At 35.9% G+C, this 8,887-nt stretch overlaps 1 long non-coding RNA gene across 1 annotated transcript; it reads right to left on the reverse strand.

Moving 5' to 3' along the window:
* Positions 1-6,667: 6,667 nt before the first annotated feature.
* Positions 6,668-7,694, reverse strand: LOC136201944 (uncharacterized). The gene is made up of 2 exons (XR_010674218.1): positions 7,188-7,694; positions 6,668-7,012 (listed from the first exon to the last, which is right to left on the reverse strand). It is a non-coding gene; the product is annotated as an uncharacterized lncRNA (long non-coding RNA).
* Positions 7,695-8,887: the final 1,193 nt, after the last annotated feature.

Below are 8,887 nucleotides of genomic sequence, written 5' to 3' on the forward strand. Positions count from 1 at the left end.
CCATCTGTTCATCAGTTTTCTTTTACGCTAAACTCATCAATTGCCTCTTCCTATTCTCAACTCCTCCTTCATGTCCTTTTTCTTTTCTTAATCATCGAACATGAACAACGATTGGAGATGGAATCCATTGTTTTAGCTGTTGACCTTTGCCGTAGCCAAGATGAGATTCATGCTTCTATGTACACCATTCTGAGATCGATTGGAAACCCAGGAGCCACATCTAATTCCAGATTGATATTTTTTTCTCACAGATTCTTCATTCAGAACGCTTTGGGATTCTGGGTTCTCCAATTCGTGTGATTTATGCAGGTGTTAGTTTTATTCTTCATGATTTACAATGGTACCTAATTTAACCCTAGGTGTTTCGGAAGTGGTCGTAGATCTGTTGCATTTGTCTCTCACCGACTTCCTAGAACAATTGATATGTAATTTAAGAAAAAAAAACACACACAATTTGCAATGATCAGTTTTTAGATTCATTGTTCGCAGACCTGCTTCAGCTCCAACTATCTTAGAGGTTCATTGGAAACGCCCTCCGGCTCATTGGCTAAAAATGAACACTGATGGTTTATCTTTTGGCATCCCTGGACTGGCAGGAGCTGGAGGTATTTACCGCAATAGTAGAGGTATACCAGTTGGCTCTTTTTCTTTTTCCATTTCACCTGCTTTTGCGTATGAGGCAGAACTTATGGGAGCTATGTTTGCAATTGAGCATGCCTGTGAGCGTGGGTGGTTCAATCTGTGGTTGAAAGTCAATTCCATATATGTTGTTAACCTCTTTAGGTACAATAACATCTCAGTTCCCTGACATTTAAGGCCTAGATGGAAGAAATGCAAACCATTATGCTCTGGTTTGCAGTTAGTGGTCACTCATATTTTTCACAAAGGTAATAAAGTCACTGATTGTCTTGCTCGTTACGGTGTCACTTCTACTACTCTGCATTTGTGGGACTCAGCTCCGTAATTTTGCAGGCATGAAATTTCTAATGATTGTAATGATGTCGTTCAGTTTCGGTTTCGTTAGCTTTTATTTTGCTTTTTTATGGCTTTGAATATTGTATGAACAATTTTCTTTTCTTTTTATTCTGGGCCACGCGGTGGGATTCTCCTCCGTCTGCCTCCATCTTTAATAAAAAAAATAAAAAAAAATTATTCCGGTTCTAATTTTGAATTTTGAGCACAATTTTACAAAGAAGCCCACTTCTTTCTCGAGAAGAGATGGGCAATTTTGTTTCTTAATGTTAAGATTGGTGATTTTTTAAAATTGTTCTCTGTTTTGTTCTTAAAATACCTTAATGCCTTCAATTTTCAAATGTTGTTTTAAATGTTAGTTGTTTTACCATTTTATAAAGCTCCACGTCTTACTGACATTTGATTCTTTTGTGAACGATGGTTGATGAAGATGTATTTTTTCCATGTTTGTTATCAATAATTATTCATCATTTATGTTTTTATGATTTTTTAACTATTCAAGGTTGCACTTATACAGTAGTGTTCACATGGACCCTAATGACCACGGTGAATTTGCTCATTCACCGTTAGATATAGGCTTATTAAATCTAAGCCTCATGATGCTTTGAATCTCCACCTTATGATTCTAATAAGCCTAGATTTAACGGTGAATGAGCAAATTCTACATGCTCATTAAAATGCATGTGATCAAGACTGGTATGTTCAAATGAAATTTTATTATTTGCGAACCCTTATTTATGATATGAAGAGTTGTTAAGCAGTTAATTTAATGAAAAAAAAGGATAATTTCTCTCTTTGTCATAACCCAAAGAGCAAACTAAAAGAGCAAACTAAGAGCCTCAATGTGAAAGAGGGGATATTATGATTAAATATTATATCGAGCTCAAGGTAAGTTGACTGTGATAATGAGTTTTTTTTGTGTGATAAAGATACTCAATCATTTCATTAGATGATAAAATACAAGTACATCAAGAAAATAGCAAGGGATAAAACCTTACAGAAGTACAGGCTAATGCCTAATACAATATCCATAAAGGAAATATAAGGACTACAAAGAGCAAAAATAACCATAAAAGGTACAAATAAAATAGTAAAACGACAAAACTCATACTTCTCCCGAATCCAACTCCATATGAAAGCCACTGCAAGCCAATCGTCATCATTTAGTTTCTTTCGACCAACTGGACTACCTGGATCTGAGTCATTTTTACTGGTGTAACTCCGTAGATCTGTATATCTATGTATAAAATAAAACGTTTCCGCTCTTGCTAAATCTAAAAAAAGTGTAAACGACGGAGATATAGCTAACAGATGCGAATCAGATGGAGAAAATCCGAAGCAAGGTATGGGTTTTCAACTGAAAACAAAGAAACAAAAACAAAAGGAAAACACTAACAAGCTAGAAAAACAGAAATACAGCCATGGATGGAAGGAGGAAGAAGGAATACAAGCTTCCTTCTCCCTCCTCCGACTAGATCTGGTTGCTTTGTTCTAGCTTAAGGTTGTAAAAATCGGATTTGGAAAAGGAAATGGAAGAAAGAAGAAAGCAGAGAGCAGAGGAGGAGGAGGTGGAGGTGGGCGGCAGCAAGAAAATGTGAGAAGGAGGAGGTGGGCGGCGGCAAGAAAAGGTGTGATAATGAGTTTCTTTAAAAGGTAGTTCATCACATGTATGATTTTTGTAGTGAATTGCTATACCTAGCCACAAATTCCTACCTCTACCCTCGGGAATTGACCGAACTACCCTTTTTACAAAAATTGAAAAAAGACAAAACCTCTCAAGAATCCTATAGACTCTTTGATCAAATCCGGATTAATTTTTGAACCAAATCATGGATGGTGACAAAGGAGAAAAGGAAAAGCCAAAATGGTACGATTTACGGGTTTTTTTTGTTGATTTACGCTTCGTTTTTGGATCTGTGAGAGTTTCTTTGAAATCACCGGAATCGCAGTAGGGCGTATGAACATCACGCCCGATCGGTGGTTCCGGCGTATGAACATCACGTACGGCCAGTGGTGCGGACGTGATAGCCAAATGCCCGAACCAGTGGTCGGGCGTGATGTTCATACGCCTGACCAGTGGTTTGGGCGTGATGTTCATACGCCCGAGGGTGTTTTTTTTAATTATATTTACATTTAAATTAATTTAGTATAATTTATAATCTATATGTTACAATGTTAGATTAATTTAGTGTAATTTTTTGTAGACGGAGCGGCCTACTATCGGGGGGAAATCCATCCCGTCATTTGCTCGTCGTCTAGATATGGACGACGAGGATGATACACCACGGCATACGAGATTGCGTGGTATTGATATATCTGGTCGTAGGCAGAGAGGGGATGCGACGGAGCAGGTGCGGAGGGGTCCGATTGTGGATCAGCCCGATATTCTTGGATCAGAGGGGGCGACGAATTTTGATGACAAAGAACCTGATAGCGATTCTGTGAAAGACTACTTGGATGTGGTAGCCCAGGTACTGCGACAGTCTGCAGCTGCACGTGATCGCGAGGGTGAGGATGTCGATGAGGATGTCAATGAGCAGCCGACCCCGGTTAGACAGCCGATCCAGCGCAGAGGAGGTCGCTTTGCGAGTACATGTATTTTTTAGTATAATTTTAGTATAATTTTATTAACTTTAGTATAATTTTATAACTTTAGTATAGTTTAGTACAGTAAAACCTCTATAAATTAATAATGTTGGGACCATAGAATTTTATTAATTTATAGAGTTATTAATTAATCGATAAATTAATAATTATTAATTTATAGAGTGATTTTAATTTTTTATAAAAAATAAATTTTAAATTACTAATTTAAGTAAAGTTTTTATCTAAAATCAATGAACAAATAAAATTAAATTTGCATTATATAAGTTAATTGAACTTGGAAGTTCATTGTATTTATGTTAAAAATATTCAATGTATCATAGTTAATGAATTATTATATAAATTTACATGGAGTGTTGTTTCAAATCATACCAAAAATGGCTTCTCATCTAAAAGATGTCAATAAATCAACCATGACCGATCACAAGAATGAAAACAATGAATGCATACAAATCCAAAGTTTAGAAGAAATTGTATCGAGCGTTATGAAAAATTCAATTGAGGATGAAGCTAGGGATGATTCGGTACCTTTGAGACCAGTCAGAAGAAAGAAAACAATTATAGCATCATTCACTCTTTACAATTTTTTGTTACAATTTGACAAGGATATAGCGGAACTTTTGAATTCACTGATAATAGTTAGAGATGAAATTCAACTAGATTTAAATTTTAAGAAAAAATAAAATACTATAGATTCATATTTTGCTAAATTATCTTAAGTATGTATATCTATATATATTTCACATATTTATTTGAGAAATTATTAATTTATAGAGGTAATAATACAATGTATTTATAAAGGGTTGTTCCAGAAAATTATTATCTTATTAATTTATTAAAATTGATCATTTTTTGAACTGGCCCAAGTCGGGACCAGAAGAAATTATTATTTTAAAGAGTTTATTAATTTATCGAGTATTAATTTATAGAGGTTTTACTGTATAATTTTATAATTTTAGTATAAATTTATAAATTTAGTATAATTTTATAAATTTAGTATAACTTTAGTATAATTTTATAACTTTAGTATAGTTTAGTATAATTTTATAAATTTAGTATAATCTAATAGTTTTAGTATAATTTTAGTATAATTTAATAGTTTTAGTATAATTTTAGTATAATTTTATAACTTTAGTATAGTTTAGTATAATTTTATAAATTTAGTATAATTTTAGTATAATTTAATAGTTTTAGTATAATTTTATAAATTAAGTATAATTTAATAGTTTTAATATAATTTTAGTATAATTTTATAAATTTAGTATAAATTTATTATAATTTTATAAATTTATTATAATTTTATAAATTTAGTATAATTTTAGTATACTTTAATAATTTTAGTATAATTTTATATTTCAGGGACCAGCAAACGTCCCAAAGCTAGTGAGGACGAGAGCTAGATTGTTAGTAGACCGGTGGATAGTGGCCCCATTGATGGTTCCGTGATTCCTAGTTTTCTAGGACATGTTGCCTCACGGATGCTGGGAGGAGAGCTTCGGTCGTTTCTGACATGCTACAACAGATCAACAGCATGTCAGAATTTGTGGGTGTGGTTTTCTGGTGCGTCACCCGAGGTAAGAATAATTTAGTTTGTCAACATTTATTGTAATTTGTATTTTTAACTATAAACCTCAAAAACAATCAGTAATTGTATATGTGTCATTTTACAGCTGAAGGATATGATCGAGAAGACTGGGTTGTCTCACCTTCCATCTATCATGTTTAAGAACCTCGACACTCCGCTGTTGACTGCGTTCGTGGAGTGGTGGCAACCCGATACGAACTCCTTCCACATGCCGTTCGGGGAGATGACTATCCAACTGCATGATGTATGGCAGACTCTTCGTATCCCGGTCGATGGTGCGATGGTGTCCGAGTCTCCCACTACTGACCGGCTGCATGTCATGTGCATGATGATGTTCGGGGTGGATCGGGAGCAGCTTCTGTCGCCGACCCGACATCTCTGGAGTGGTGGAGGTGTATTTGTTGATGTTGTACACAAGCTTGTCATCGAGGGTAGGGATGAAGCTACTCGGGCCACATCGTGGATGTGGGGTAAATTACATACGTGATGTACAACATTTACCTATTATCACACATTGGTGTACAACCTTCAATTTTGCACACTAAAATATACAACCTTTTGGTGACCTCCCACTAAAGTGTACAGCAGGTAATTGTGACCGGTCAACCCGAAGTCAACGCGCCACCTCAGCAATTTAACTTTTCCAAAAATAAAAAATTAACCCAATAAATATAACATTACTTTTATACTCTTTATAAAATCATCTTCTTCAACCTCCACCCTTATTTTATTTCTACTCCATTTTCAAAAAATTATTTCTCTCTCTTCAACCTTCATACTTGTTTTCTTTGTACTCCATTTTCAAAAATGATTTCTCTCTCTAACTCTCATCTCTCTCTTATTTTCTCTCTCATCTCTCTCATCACTTCTCTCTCTAACTCTTTATAAGATTAATTTCCTAACTAGCTTATAAAATTATGTCAGCTTGGGAAAGCCCATGAGCAGCAAACATAGAATTAAGCTGCTTCAATTTGTTTGGGAGTTTGGAGGTTAATGGAGGGGAGAGTTAAAGGAGGTAATAGAAAGGGAAGGAAAGTGATGGAACGGAAAGTTAACAATTAACCTTGTTTGGGAGTTTATAGGATGTAAATGAGGTTAAATGTTTAACCTTGTTTGGGAGTTTAAATATGGAGGGGAAGGAAGGTTAAATTTACTCTGTAGAGACAAGAAATTTTAAAAAAGTTTACGTTACTCCCATTAACCCCCAATTTGGAGGTTAGAGTTTGGAGGTTAGAGGAAGTAAACATTTAACCCCATTAATCTCCATTTACTCTAAAAAAATAACTCCCAAACAAGGTTAACTCAATACTTAACCTTCAATTACTCCCATTTACTTTCATTAACCTCCTCCCAAACAAGGGCTAAAATTTGGCTGAGGCAATTTCCCATTAACATTGCCAGCTTTTGAGCTTAATCCATCAAGTCTTCCTAATTCAACACCATATGAAGGTCCACCTGACTGCCATTTTAATTATTTCCATATCGTTGTTTAATTGAACCTCAACAAAATTATTAAATTGGACCATTTGATTACCATTTGTAATTTTTAGCACATGAATAAAACCTACTCGAATGTGGCCAAATGGTTTCAAAATAAAAAGAAAAAAACAAAAATAAACAAAAGACAAAAAGAAATTGGCAGAGACGGACCAGAGCAATAGCATCTCGTGTATCCATAGCAAGAATATCAGCACATGAACACCTTATTTTTGCAACTAAGGACAGTGTCCACGGCGGCTTTAGCCTTAATCACGGTGTCGAATCCATCTCCGGCCAATGATAAATATCCGAATGATCTTTCTCCGCTTTATTGTTCGGAGTCGAAGCAACTATCACCGAAGCATCACATCCCTACAAACATTACTTAATGAACTAATTAATGTATTTCTCAGTAACAAAACAAGAATTAATCAATAAATTAACAAATAATAATCAACTGAACAAAACAATCATGGAAGAACAGACGAAGAGTAGCCGGAATAGTAACAAAAGTCTGCTGAAATTTCTTCTGAACTGCATTTCTTACAATGTTCTATACATTTGGGCATGTATTAGCGTAATAATTTCTTAACTAGCTTATAAAATTAGAGAGAGATGGAAGAGTTAGAGAGAGAAGTGATGAGAGAGAAAATAAGAGAAAGATGAGAGTTAGAGAGAGAATGAGAGTTAGAGAGAGAAATCATTTTGAAAATGGAGTACAAAGAAAACACAAATATGAAGGTTGAAGAGAAATAATTTTTTGAAAATGAAGTAGAAAGAAAATAAGGGTGGAGGTCGAAGAAGATGATTTTATAAAGGATATAAAAGTAATGTTATATTTATTGGGTTAATTTTTTATTTTTAGAAAAGTTAAATTACTGAGGTGGCGCGTTGACTTCGGGTTGACCGGTCACAATTACCTGCTGTACACTTTAGTGGGAGGTCACCAAAAGGTTGTATATTTTAGTGTGCAAAATTGAAGGTTGTACACCAAAGTGTGAAAATAGGTAAAGGTTGTACACCACGTATGTAATTTACCCCGTGGATGTGGCTTATGCTCGGATCCACTTTGTTTGTTGACAAGAGTGGAGATAGGATTAGGCCGGCCCATCTTGCTGAGGTTTACGGCGGTGTCAGAGGGGCAGCTGGACTTTCATGGGGGTCTGCTATACTTGCCACGTTGTATCGGCAGCTGGGGATAGCGAGCAGAGGAGACTGTTCTGGTATATGCGGATGTTTGACCCTACTACAGGCGTGGATATACGAGTATTTCCAGTGTTCCTGCCGCATAGACTAGCTCACATGATCCCAGCTGACCAGGCCCGTGCATGCAGATGGGAGGTCGAGGTACCAGGCAAGACGACCACCCGACTAGATACCATACTTGGGCAGCTGGACCGTATGACGGCAGCAGATGTATTTTATAAAATTTTAGTATTAATTTCAGTATTATTTATAGTATATTATTATTTATTATTGAGTATTATTTTTTTTGCAGGTGACGTGGTTGCCTTATGGTCCTGTCCCCTATGATGATCGGTTTCGAGTGTCCTACGCCGGTTGGATACGGTGTAGAGACATTGTCGAGCCGTATATGCCGGATTGAGCATTGCGACAGGTCGGATATACTCAGCCTATCCTAGCTGAGCGTATTAGACCTGATAAAGCAGTACGACCATGGAGGTCTTTATCGTACAGGCTCGCGCATTCCTCTGTCACAGTTGAGGATACCTGGCGGAGATTTCCATCGGCTCGGGGCATTGATCGGAGGAGATGCCGGCCAGTTGGATACGATCCCACTGCCTATGATGCTGCTTACATGGACTGGTATATGCGATATTCGCATCCTCATCTCCTTCATGCACCACAGGATGGATCGGTCCAGTATGCTAGCGCCAACAGCGAATTTGTAAGTTTATTATTATTTAATATTATTATTTAGTATTAGTTTATATGTGTTTATTTTTTAATATTTATTTATTTTTTTGCAGAGGGTTAGCTGATTGTGACGTGTCACCCAACTAGCGGCTACCCACCGATCTGACGAGGATGGTCCACTCACTAAGAGGGAGATAGATGAGTTTATGGACGCGTGGCGTCGGGCGAACTAAATGTCGTAATTATATGTACTCTTTTATTACATTTTAACACTTTTGATATTATATATACTCTTTTATGTTTATTAATTTCTATTTTAATGTTTATGTTGTTAAATTTTATTTGTTAAAGTGTAATCCGAGTTAAAAT

This window comes from Euphorbia lathyris, chromosome 8 (assembly GCF_963576675.1).
Source record: "Euphorbia lathyris chromosome 8, ddEupLath1.1, whole genome shotgun sequence".
NCBI classification, from domain to species: domain Eukaryota; kingdom Viridiplantae; phylum Streptophyta; class Magnoliopsida; order Malpighiales; family Euphorbiaceae; genus Euphorbia; species Euphorbia lathyris.